This window comes from Saccopteryx bilineata, chromosome 6 (genome assembly GCF_036850765.1).
Source record: "Saccopteryx bilineata isolate mSacBil1 chromosome 6, mSacBil1_pri_phased_curated, whole genome shotgun sequence".
Lineage (NCBI taxonomy): Eukaryota > Metazoa > Chordata > Mammalia > Chiroptera > Emballonuridae > Saccopteryx > Saccopteryx bilineata.
Genome location: NC_089495.1, coordinates 9951124 through 9964898, shown reverse-complemented (window position 1 = coordinate 9964898; position 13775 = coordinate 9951124). Strand labels below are relative to the sequence as shown.

The following is a 13775-nucleotide window of genomic DNA, read 5'->3' as shown; positions in this document are numbered from 1 at the left end:
TTAGCTGAATGGGAGATAATTTTCCAAACAGCATCCTGATAAGGAGTTTTTTGCCAAAATATTTATATATAAAGACTGCACACAACTCAACAACAAAAAGAATAATTTAATTAAAAAGTGGGCAGAGGACTTGGACATTTCTTCCAAGAACACATAAAAACGGCCATCCAGATATATGAAAAGACAGTCAACTTTCTATTAGGAAAATGCAAATCAAAACTACGAAATACCACCTCACATAGTTAGAATGGCTATTATTATCAGTAAGACAAGTTATGATTACAAGTATTGTACAGGTTGTAGTACAAAAGGGGACAGTCATTCACTGCTGGAGGAATATAAACTGATACAAGCACTATGGAAAACAGAATGGTGGTTCCTCAAAAAGTGAATAACAGAGTTACCATATGACCCAGCAACCCCTGTTCTGGTGACCTACCAGAATTTTGAAAACGTTCATTTGTAAAGATATATGCACCCCCATGTTCACTGCAGCATTTATTCACAGTGGCCAAGATATGGAAACAACCAAACTGTCCCTTGATATAGGATTGGATAATGAAAAAATGTGGTACATATATACAATGGAATTCTACTGGGCCATAAGAAATGATGAAAACCTGCCATTTACAACACCGAGGATGGATCTTGAGACTATTATGCTGAGCGAAATAAGTCAGATGAAAAAAGCCAAGAACTATATGATTTCACTCATATGTGGGATCTAAAACTGAAAGCAGCCAATGAACAAAGGAGACAAACAAAAACTCATAGGCACAGACAGCTGTACGATGGTTTCCAGAGAGAAGGGGGAGGGGAGCGGTAAAGGGGCAGGAGGGGGTCAAATATAGAATGGTGGAAGACTGACTCTGGGTGGTGGGCACACGATGCAATATGCAGATGATATACTACAGAACTATACACTGAAAACTATATAATCTTATTAATCAATGTTACCCCTATAAATTCAAAACAATTTTAAAAAAATGAAATAACGCAAATAGTAATGTAAATAAAAAGCTAAAAAGCAAAGCAGCAGGCCCTGGCCGGTTGGCTCAGTGGTAGAGCGTTGGCCTGGCGTGCAGAAGTCCCGGGTTCAATTCTCAGCCAGGGCACAGAGGAGAAGCGCCCATTTGCTTCTCCACCCCTCCCCTTCTCCTTCCTCTCTGTCTCTCTCTTCCCCTCCCGCAGCCGAGGCTCCATTGGAGCAAAGATGGCCCGGGCGCTAGGCATGGCTCCTTGGCCTCTGCCCCAGGCGCTAGAGTGGCTCTGGTCGCAACAGAGCGACGCCCCAGAGGGGCAGAGCATCGCCCCCTGGTGGGCAGAGCGTCGCCCCCTGGTGGGCGTGCCAGGTGGATCCCGGTCAGGCGCATGCGGGAGTCTGTCTGACTATCTCTCCCCGTTTCCAGCTTCAGAAAATTACAAAAAAAAAAAAAAAAAAAAAAAAAGCAAAGCAGCAGACCTAAATCTGTTCTAAAAGGCCATTTTTTAAAAAAGTAAAAAACAGAGTAAAAGGCGGTGGGTCGCAGGTGAGGAGTACAGGGATGGGGCGAAGCCCAAGTTCAGTTCTAACTGTGCTTTGTGAGCCCCACAATTTCCTCTCCCTGGGGTGACTGTCTCTTCCGTCCCGATGGGAAGGGCACAACTTGCCCCACCCACACGGAGCTGTTCTAAAAGGACTGTGGGCTGCTTTGAGTGCTTTAACAATTATAAAGTAGTTAGTCAATAAGGACTTATCGTGATAGAAGTCTGAACACAGAGGAATAGCAAATATCGTTGATTCATGCAAAAAAAGAAAACTATTTCTTAATATATTTGAAACTCCCAGGACCTTGCTACCTTCGGCTGACATCCTCAGCCCTGTGTCAGATAATCGTGCATACTGACATGCGAAAGACCGGGTCTCACACACCTGTCAGAGAGGTGACGTCTGCTTCGGCAACATGCAACAATCTGTGCTTAAACTGAAGCGGGGGCAGCTGCCGGCACCTAGCACTCAGGGAACCGAATCAGCGTGAAATGCCCCGTGAACACCGTGGGGAGGACCTCACGGTGGCTGCAGGGAAACACGCTGCATCCCCGGAGCACTGGGGATGGTATTTTCAGTGCCCTCAGCCTCCTGGGCTGATAAGATGATAGCTGTCAATCAACTCCAATCATTTTCAATTCTGATTCGAAACACCATAGGAAGAAAATGTCTCCCACGTTTGTCCTCTGGCAAACTTTCGGCAAAATTCCGACTGTAGAGTGAAGCGGGGAGGAGGGGGCATGACTGTCTGTCTCTTCAACAGCCCCCTGAGTCCTGGGCTCTGAGGACTCTCTGTCCTTGAGATTATCTGTCAGAACATGGGTGGAATGGCTAAGCAACGTCAGGGCTAGATTCAACGTATGGTGTTTTATTGCTTTCTGTACTATGTGGTGTGATCAGCACATATACAATAAATGTACACTGTTAGATCATTTATTGTTTTCATCCCCAACCCTTACATGTTTACTAATTTTATTCTCTCTACCTGTGTACGTGCTCCGATCATAAAAGGTTTCACTGCACTAAGAGTGTACAATCTCCTTTCATAGATGTGCATCTGACTTATTTACTACCAGACATTTTGAGGCATGAACTACATATACACTTGATGCATCAACTTCTTAGGATCTACTCACTTCCTCTGTACAATACTGTCACTAAGTTCCAAGGCCTTGATCCCAGTGTAAAACACTGCTCTCCATAAAAACCTGTGCTGTCACCTGCCAGAACATGGTCATGGTCGCTATATAGTCTACAGTGCCTTCGATGTAACCAGTGCCCTTAGATTTGGGCAGTGCATGACCTGCACAGACATACACTGTGACACTGAACGTAGGAAGGAAAGGAGAGGAATGAAAGATAAGTCTCTGCCCGCAACCTCAGTGACTCGGAGAAAAGTGCTGTTGTTGACAAGGATAGAGTAGTCAGTCAGAGCTGTTGAGAGATAATGACTTTTGTTTTAGATAACTAGGTTTGAAGAGTAATAGACGGCTTGCCTGGTTGGCTCAATGGTAGAGCATTAGCCCAGTGTGTGGATGGATATCCCAGGTTTGGTTCCCAGTCAGGGCACACAGGAGAAGCACACATCTGCTTCTCCATCCCTCCTCTCGCTTCTCTCTCTCTTTCTTCTCCTCCTGCAGCCATGGCTCAATTGAAGTGAGTTGGCCTCTGAGAATGGCTTCATGGCCTCGCCTCATGCTAAGAAGATATCAGTTGCGGAGCAATGAAGCAACACCCCAAATGGACAGAGCATTGCCACCTAATGGGCTTGGTGGGTGGATCCCAGTTGGGGCACATTCTAGAGTCTGTCTCTGCCTCCCCTCCTCTCACTGAAGAAAAAAAGAGAGAAGTAATAGACTATCAGATAGGCATGTTCAGTATGCTGAAGAGAGGGGCAAGCCATGATGTCAGAAGAGCGAAAGATTTTGGGTCCGTCCACATTAGGTAATATGTAAGGCAAAGGGAGCAGAAGAGTTAATTCAAAAGAGAAATTACAGAACAAGAAAGAGTCCTGAAAGCACGTTTTAGTTAACTCTGGAGAGAATAACAAGATTTTAAAGAGAGAACTTCTGAATAAAGCTGGACTGTTGTGCGATGGACCACTCTGGGGATTGCCAGAGTAGCTCAATCATCACAGTCCCTGGAAGACGGCAACGCAGCCTCTTGAGGAAGGAAGCCCTCTCTAATTCCAGAAAGGAATAATGGACTAGCAGCGATGCAACTCTAAAGAGTTACTGAGCTGTATTGATTTTTTCTTTCAAAATTGTCCTTGACTCCATTTTGACATGATCTTAAAGTAAAACTGATTAGGTCACACTCCATGAGCGACCCTTTAAAAACTCTTCAGTAGACTTCCATTAACTGAAAAATAAAGCCCAAAGCTTTTAGGCTGACATTCAGTACTCTTCACAGTATTGCCCTATAAGACTGATACCTTCTGGTCCAAACAGACATTTTATTTGCCACTGGATATATCGGATACTCTTCCAGATTCAATGAGTTCTTCCTCGCTTCAACAGATTATGTTTTATAACAATTTTACCAATGATATAACTGAAGCTTAAGTTAAGCAGTTTATCCAAATTATAAATTTCTAAAGTTCATGTTTTCTGTCATTGGGAAAAAATATTGAGTCAAATTAATTTAGAGGCTTTATATACTCATTTGTATACATTATCTACGATATAGTGTTTGTTCATTGAATCAGTTTGTTTCCTATAATTGAACATGTTTAAAATTTGACATCTACGTGCGACCATTAAAAATATATATATATATATATATATATATATATATATATAGTTATTACGATGATTCACTTGTCAGTTTATTCTAAAATAAAAGTCTCTGGCTAGAAAAGTGAAACACTCTGTGCTATCATAATTGTGTAGAGCATCACATGTAACAAGGTATTAAAATGATGCATAGTTATGAAAATATTTCTTTACTGATCACAATATGCTAATTAAGCTTCCATTATGCAGAGTCAGCTGTCATTTGTTGTTTTTAAAAAAAGTGATCCACAGTGGAGCAACAGGAGCTGTCACACATTGCTGGAAGGCAGGCAAGGTGGTATGGACACTTTGGAAGACAGTTCACCAGTTTCTTCCCATGCTTAACCATATGACGGTAGCTTAACCAAATGATCCAGCAAATGCGCTCCGAGAGGAAAAACTCACGTCCGCATGAAAACTTGCACGGAAGTGTTTATAGCGGCTTTACTCACAACAGCTTCTAAAAATTAGAAGCAACCAGGATACATACCAATGTAGGTGAGTGGTACATCAGACACCTACTGTGGTACATCAGACAATGGACAACTCTTTTTTTTTTTTTGTATTTTTCTGAAGCTGGAAATGGGGAGAGACAGTCAGACTCCCGCATGCGCCCGACCGGGATGCGCCCGACCGGGATCCACCCGGCACGCCCCCCAGGGGCGACGCTCTGCCCACCAGGGGCGATGCTCTGCCCCTCCAGGGCATCACTCTGTTGTGACCAGAGCCACTCTAGCGCCTGGGGCAGAGGCCAAGGAGCCATCCCCAGCGCCCGGGCCATCTTTGCTCCAATGGAGCCTTGGCTGCGGGAGGGGAAGAGAGAGACAGAGAGGAAGGAGAGGGGGAGGGGTGGAGAAGCAGATGGGCGCTTCTCCTGTGTGCTCTGGCCAGGAATCGAACCCGGGACTTCTGCACACCAGGCCGACGCTCTACCACTGAGCCAACCGGCCAGGGCCACAGACAATGGACAACTCTTCAGTGATTGGGAGAAATAAGCTGCCAAGCCACGAAATGACACGGAGAAACCTCATTTGCATACCGTATTTCTAAGCAAATGAAGTCGGTCTGAAGAAGGGACAAACGGCACGATCCAACTATATTACTTTTGAGAAAAGGCTAAACTATAAAGAGTGAAAAGGTCAGGGGCTGCCAGGAGTTGGGAGTTCTGTGGTGGAGCACAGGGCATTTTTAGTGTGAAATGATTCTGCATACTAAAATATGATATTATGCATTGGGCAAAACCCAGAGGATTTTACGATATAATCAGTGAACCCTAATGTAAACTGCAGACTTTTTAAAATAATCATTTATCAAATTGGTTTGATACCAATTTCTGAACCAATTATTATCAAATTGGCTCATCAGCTGTACTGCATGCACCAGGACGTCGAGGTAAGATATTAACAGAAGAAACAGGGAGAGAGGGAAAGAGAGGAAGTATAGGGAAAGTCGGTACCTTCTGTTCATATTTTTCCGTAAACCCAAATCTGCCCTAATAAAGTCTATTAACTTTAAAAAATTCAATATTTAAACAAATGCATATGTTTAATAAGAAATATATGTTTGGCCTCTGCTCCAAGGTTCTCGCCCAAAGCTTCTAAAACCCTTGCACTATAGGGCAGGGGTCCCCAAACTATGGCCCGTGGGCCGCATGAGGCCCCCTGAGGCCATTTATCTGGCCCCCGCCACACTTCAGGAAGGGGCACCTGTTTCATTGGTGGTCAGTGAGAGGAGCTCCTGGAGTACTGTATGTGGCGGCACTGCAAAGCAGGGCGTTGCTCACATACAGTACTACTTCCGGTGACGCAGGATGCATGCGTTAGGGCTCTGGAAGTGCGTCATATCAGTTGTTAGGGCTAGCAGTGACAAATATGGAACCGGACATTGACCATCTCATTAGCCAAAAGCAGGCTCATAGTTCCCATTGAAACACTGGTCAGTTTGTTGATTTAAATTTACTTGTTCTTTATTTTAAATATTGTATTTGTTCCCGTCTTGTTTTTTTTTGTTTGTTTTTTTTTTTTACTTTAAAATAAGATATGTGCAGTGTGCATAGGGATTTGTTCATAGTTTGTTTTTTTTATAGTCCGGCCCTCCAACGGTCTGAGGGAAAGTGAACTGGCCCCCTGTGTAAAAAGTTTGGGGACCCCTGCTATAGGGTGAGGGACCATCTTTTGTTGTTCAGAAGAAGCCCCTTTCAACCACACCTGAGTTTACGCTAATGATGTGAATTTCTGAGGATGGGCTGGTGGCCGGAGGAAACAGCCACCTGCTTAGCAGGCTGGAAACTTCAGCTACTCCCCCCCTATTTGGGAACTCCAGGAGGTGAGGGGTGAGGGAGTGGGTGCATACAGAGCAGGGCTGGATTGAATTAACCACTGATGGCCAATGATCAAAGCAAGTGTGCTTATGGGGAACTCCCATGAAACCCCCCCCCCCAAACAATGGTGTTCAAGAGCTTCCGGGTTGGTGAACTCATGAAGGGGTCAGAGGTGGCCATGAAAGCTCCACATCTGCCCCCCACCCCCACCCCCACTTTCCTAGTTATCTCTTTCTTTTTTTTTCTTTTTTTTGTATTTTTCTGAAGCTGGAAACGGGGAGAGACAGACAGACTCCCGCATGCGCCCGACCGGGATCCACCCGGCACGCCCACCAGGGGTGACGCTCTGCCCACCAGGGGGCCATGCTCTGCCCCTCCAGGGCATTGCTCTGCCGCGACCAGAGCCAGTCGAGCGCCTGGGGCAGAGGCCAAGGAGCCATCCCCAGCGCCCGGGCCATCTTTGCTCCAATGGAGCCTTGGCTGTGGGAGGGGAAGAGAGAGACAGAGAGGAAGGGGGGGGGGTTGTGAAGAAGCAAATGGGCGCTTTTCCTATGTGCCCTGGCAGGGAATTGAACCCTGGTCCCCCGCATGCCAGGCCGACGCTCTACGGCTGAGCCAACCAGCCAGGGCCCCTAGTTATCTCTTTCATTTTTCCATTTTATACCACACTTAATTCTTTTCCATTTATTTATTTATTTATTCACAAGAAAGAGGGGGGGGACAGATAGGAAGGGAGAAAGATGAGAAGCATCGACTCATAATTGTTGCATCTTAGTTGTTCAATGATTACTTTTTCATATGTGCTTTGATGTCCAGCCACGCCAATGAACCCTTGCTCAAGCCAGTGACCTTTTCTTGGGCTCAAGCCAGCAACCACGGTGTCGTGTCTTTGACCCCATGCTCAAGCTAGTGACCCGCACACAAGCTGCTGAGCCTGTGCTCAAGCCAGCAAGACCTTGGGGTTTCAAACCTGGGTCCTCAGTGTCCCAGGCAGATGCTCTATCCACTGTGCCACCAGCAGTCAGGCTCTTTTTAATTTCTATTGCTGACAGAAAATATTTTTTTTTAGAAAATAAAAGTATAAAGATTTCCTTATGGAAACCAAACATTTATTAAACCATAGAATTAGTTCCTCTGCAATAATGGACAGTCAACTGTTTTATATTGTTTCCAACCAGTGGATAACTGTCTTTTATCCATCAGTGGTGCCTCTAAGTCATGCTTTCCTGGAGGGTTTGAGCTGCCGATTTGCCACATCAGCTGTGTCCCTAGCGGACTCTTTCTCCTCACCTTACACACAACTTTTTAAACATGTTTTCTTTCAAGCCCCAAGTGTCAATTTGCAATCCTTAAGGAAAAGGAGATAACTTTGCCATGCTTTTTCTGCTACTACGTTCAAGTGTGACAGACAAATTGTAATCCCTTTGAAGTGTTTAATTATCGAAGGATGAACCTTGTATTCATAAGGACAAAAATCACCCATTTGACTACTTAAGTTTCTTGCAAACAATAATTATTTTGCACTGCAAGTAACAACCCTATTCCCTGATCTCGTCAGTGCATGGCTGCGCAGGACATCGAGGTGGGTTCAGTCTAAAGAAATGACAGCGGAGGAAAAAGATCGTGCATGTTCTCGGTGAGTCCTACATAAGGCACAGGACACTAAATAGGAGGTCAGCTGTTTCGAGACCCCGTGGGGAGACCCAGTAGAGTGGGAGAAGCTGCAACCACTTTGAAAGGCACAATTACCCTGCAGGTCCTGACTTCCAGCTTGGGCTTTTAGTGACTTTGAAGCTCAAGAAAGCGAGAGCTCCTTGATCCCACATTTCCCCATTTCGACAATGCAGACAGTCTCGTTTTCCACATAATTGGAAATACCGTCTAAGCCATTTGAACACCCCGCTCACGTACCTAGTGGTGACAGTAGCAGAAGCAGGAGTAAGGACTTGCCCAATGTTCCTATTTTCCCTAGAACCTAAATTGTCTATCGATTTCTCCGAGTTCCATCCCTTTTAGGGTCTCTTTCCCGTCAGCCATTTCCAGAACCACACACTGAGAGGTAAAATTCATTGCTATTCGTCTAACCGGGTCCTATGACATCTGTGGCTGTATGATGGACAATTGGATAAGATAGCTTTATCCATCCAGCCGAGAGGGGCTGCTCCCAGAGTTTGTTAGCAGTTGTTTAACATGTTTTCTTTTAAAAACATGCTCTAAAACCGGTACCCCGATTTTAAGTAGCATCCTGCAGACTGGTGTTTGAGGATCGAGGGAACGAATAGAAGACCACCGTGTCCGCGGGTCACTGGGTTAGCTCTTCCTCAAGTCTCTCCATCCCTGAGGACGTCCTCCCCCAACAATGATTATGTAACGGCATTTCTTATCTCTGAACTCATCTAGGATACAGACACACACATATAACACCCTTAATTATCGTGACAAAGTGGACACGGTGTCTTAGGTATATACATATAAAAATCTTTCATGCTCTCTGTAATGAATCATTGATCATACTGATGTTGCACAACAAGTTTCATTTCCTCTCTTTGCTTGAAGCATAATTTCTTCTCAAGAACAAGTCTCTTAGCTTCCTTTCCCTTCATGCTGTGTTGCAAAAAGCAAAGACGCTATATTCATGCCATTCTGATTTTGATGTCTGGCTCCCTTATTTACCAGTTGTCTGATATTAGCAAGTTACTCAACGTTTATAAAATTCAGCTTCCTACTTGGATAGCAGTGCAAAGATACGAGGAGAACGTACGCTTAAAGGTGTCAGGAACATTTAATGCACTAATTGATGCTGGTCATTATTGCATTTGGGGTTATATAATCTCTAAATGTATTATACATGATAATACTCATCTTGACCTTAGGAACAGTAGGTCTACTAACAAGGAAGCCTAACACAAAACTGCTCCTTGATGATGTCAAATATTTGGTAGGCAAAATGCTAAAAATGACTCCCAAAGATTACTGTCTCCTGGGCAGTCATCAAACTCTAAGCTCCGCACTGCAGGGGTTTTGCAATTGTATGTAACATCCTCGTCCGCTGACCTTAAAATGTGGGGAATAACCAGAGCATGTCTGATATAAGCATACAGGGACCGTAAAGGCTGAAGAGGAAGGCACAATGGCTAAGTCAGGGAACAACCCCTGGCCAACAGCCAGCTAAAAATGGGACCTCAGTCCTGTAACTGTAAGAAACTAGATTCTTCCAGCTACCCGATCGAATGGTTCCTCCCCATCCCGCCAGAGAAGAGCCTGGGCTTGTCAAAATCCTCATTTTTGGCTGCTGAGAGCCAAGGAAGAGGACCCAGGTCTTTCCTATTTCTGACCTACAGAATCGTAAGCCAGTAAACAAATAGCCCTTTAAGCCATCAGACGTTTGGTAATTTGTCACACCGCAACAGAAAACCAATACAGCCATGCTCTATTCATCCTGCTGCTTCCTGGGGTCGTTCCAGGCAGGTAGTGAGGGCTCCATGGATGTCTGTCCATGGGCCATTAAAATACTTCTTAAATGTCTGTACTTACCTTTTAGAAAAAGATGTCCAAGGCGTAAAAGATTTTTTTGTCAAGGATCCTACTGATGACAAGGAAAAAGAGTCAAAATTCAAATAAATTTATTTCTACATCATTATCTGGGGACACTACTGAGGGTTTCCTCTGGGTATTTAGTTTTTAAATAAGCCAGGTCAAAGATAACTTGCTATAATTTTTGATGTGCCTTACACTCTGGAATATATTTAAATTACATGCCAGTAAAGTTTGAATTCTGAAGTATTTCTAAGATGCAATGTTATTGATCCAACAGTTACCATGTTGATATCAAACCGGCGCTCAATTACCCTTTCTGCTTATTTTCATTTTACGCTTTAAGCCTCTGCATCAATACTCAGGTCATTTACAGCAGGGTTTAGGACGGCTCCTGTAAAGGCAACGGAGCCCAGTGATTCCAATAGAACATTCTCCCTGCAGCTGGAACTGTTCTACCAGTGTAACTGGCTGCATAGCTTGGGCCAATTACTGCTCTTCCCTGAGTCTTAGGCACCTCACTGGTAACAAGGGATGCCTGGTATGGCTACCTCCGAGGTGGATGTGGGGATCGTCAGCTAACGTGTGCAAAGCACTTAGATCAGTGCTTGACCATAAGACTTATACACAGATCTGATGCTATTATGTAATTGTGTCTGTTGGTACTCAAAAGCGAAATACTGTCTTTACATGGGACCTCAGCAATTTCAGGTGTCTCTTTGATTCATTGCTGTGAAATTTCACTTTTACCTCTCTGATGGTAACGAAATTACTTTGAAATACCATATTTTTCGCTCTATAAGATGCATAAGACACACCTAGGGTTTTAAGGAGGAAAAAAAAATATTCTGAACCAAATGCTGTGTTAAAATATTTAATAAAATAACTTATTTTTCGCTCCATAAGACACATGGTCATTTTCCCCTGAACTTTTGGGGGGAAAAAAGTGCATACTATGGAGCAAAAAATACGGTAACTCTTTTTAATATACTCATGTCTTCTTTCACCCCCATTTCCAAGGAAACCCTTTTCTCAATCAAACTCTTTCCCTCTTTTAGAAGAATATTAGTTCTTCCATAAAGTTTATATATATATATATATATATATATATATATATATATATATATATATAGAGAGAGAGAGAGAGAGAGAGAGAGAGAGAGAGGGAGGGAATTCAAGGTCCGTATCTACAACCTGAGAAGCGAGGGAGTAGCTCGTGTTCTCCGAGGACGGACAGCACTTCCAACATTCACTCACGACTCTTTCCTACAGTATGGCCAGAACGTGCGGCTGAGTTTCATCTGTACGTCAGACCACAGCACTGGAACGTATAATAAGATTTCTGAGTTCACTTTCCTAGGCTTGAATGGCTAATGCACCAGTGCCACCTAGCTGTCCAGACACACTGTGCTACTTACTTATCCTTAAAGGGAATTAATTACATGCTAGAACAAGTGAGAATATACAAATTACATCACTCCTGTAGTATTTCAACATTTATCTTCAGTGATGACATAGGTGACACCGTTAAAGTTCAGTTTAAGTAAGTATTTGTCGTGTTTGTCTTTTTCATACAAGAGGGTTAACAAACTGCGCATACAGATTTTCAGTGAATTCCTCTAATTTGCCTGTATCTGAATTATTTAACAGCCCTGCCACATCAACATATTAGTTTTATATTACTGTATGTCCTGGGGTTCCAAGCTTCACAATGTAAAGCATATCTTTGTTTCTTAAAACTAAGACAGTATAGCTTTTTCTGTGCCTAGAGCAGCCATGGCTCGTGGTCCCAGGACGAAGCACCTTCACAGCATGTGATCCTGGCTGAACTGAGTGCTGCGTCTGCTCCTCGGCCTCAACTGGTCCCCGCCAGCTGGGAGACTCTCCCTGTCGTCGTCTTCTGAGGAACGGACGGAGGCACGCCCGGACAGGAGAGGGGGTGAAGAGGGTCTGCAGGCAGAGGTCCATGAGGGTCAATGGCCAAGTCTGCGCAGATATAACCTACCCTGCAGGTTCTAGGGATATCATCAGCACTGATGAGGCCAGAGAGATTTCCGTCTGATCTGTGACACCAACAATCGCTTTGCTGTTCATCATATTACAATTACACCTAAGGAGGTCAAGTACAAGTTGTGCCAAGTGAGAAGGACCTCTGTGGGCACAAAAGGGGTCCCTCCTCTGGTGACCCATGATGCTCGCATCATACACTACCCTGACCTCCTCATCAAGGTGAATGAAGAAGCTATGCAGATTGGAGCCTGGCAAGATTTCTGATTTCAGTGAGTTTGACACTGGTCCCCTAGGTGCGGTAAGAGAAGTGCTAACCTGGGAAGAACTGGCGTGATCACTGGCAGAGAGACACCCAGTTTCATTGGATGTAGTTCATGTAGAACATGCCGATGGCAACAGCTTTGCCACCCGGCTCTCCAGAACTTTTGTTATTGGCCAAGGCAACACAGCATGGATATCCCTTCCCCATGGAAAGTGTGTCCGCCGCACCATTAATGGAGAGACAAAGGACAGTCGGCCAAACAGAGCAGTGGGTGAAGTGAGATCAGGGTGACATGCCTGGAAGAGTCTTTGTACTCAAAGTTAATATAGCATTAAAGATTAAGAGAGTATATAGAAGGCCCTGGCCGGTTGGCTCAGTGGTAGAGCGTCGGCCTGGCGTGCGGGGGACCCGGGTTCGATTCCCTGCCAGGGCACACAGGAGAAGCGCCCATTTGCTTCTCCACCCCTCCCCCTCTCCTTCCTCTCTGTCTCTCTCTTCCCCTCCCGCAGCGAGGCTCCATTGGAGCAAAGATGGCCCGGGCACTGGGGATGGCTCCTTGGCCTCTGCCCCAGGCTCTAGAGTGGCTCTGGTCATGGCAGAGCGACGCCCCGGAGGGGCAGAGCATCGCCCCCTGGTGGGCAGAGCATGGCCCCTGGTGGGCGTGCCAGGTGGATCCCGGTCGGGCGCATGTGGGAGTCTGTCTGACTGTCTCTCCCCGTTTCCAGCTTCAGAAAGAAAAAAAAAAAAAAGAGAGAGAGTATATAGGAAATTCTATGGGAGACAAAGGCATTTTATAACAGGTTGCTTAAGATTTAACCACTTACTTCTTTAACAAGGTGTAGACATAGTTATTAGACAATATTTTTTAATCAGCCTGAGGAATGTCTAGAGGTCAGGCTAGAGACCACATTTTTACTTTTTTATTTATTTATATTGCAAGAGAGAGAGAGAGAGAGAGAAGAAAGAAGAGAAATGAGAAGCATCAACTCGTAGTTGCAGCACCTTAGCTGTTCATTGATTCCTCTTCATATGTGCCTTAACCAGGGGACTCAGGCCAAATCTATCACCTCTTGCTCAAGCCAGCAACCTGGAGATCAAGCCAGTGACCTTGGGCTTCAAGCCAGTGACCTTTGGGCTAACGCCAGCAACAATGAGATCATACCTATGACCCCACGCTCAAGCCAGCAACCTTGAGATTTTGAACCTGGGACTTCGGCATCCCAGATTGACGTAGAAACCACATTTTTATTTATTTACTTATTAATTTTTTTTTTTTTACAGAGACAGAGAGTCAGAGAGAGGGGTAGATAGGGACAGATAGACAGGAATAAAGAGAGATAAGAAACA

General features: G+C 44.7%; 1 pseudogene; it reads left to right on the top strand.

Annotated features, from left to right (window-relative positions):
• Nucleotides 1-2019: 2019 nt before the first annotated feature.
• Nucleotides 2020-12703, top strand: LOC136309255 (small ribosomal subunit protein eS4-like; annotated as a pseudogene).
• The last annotated feature ends 1072 nt before the right edge of the window (nucleotides 12704-13775 follow it).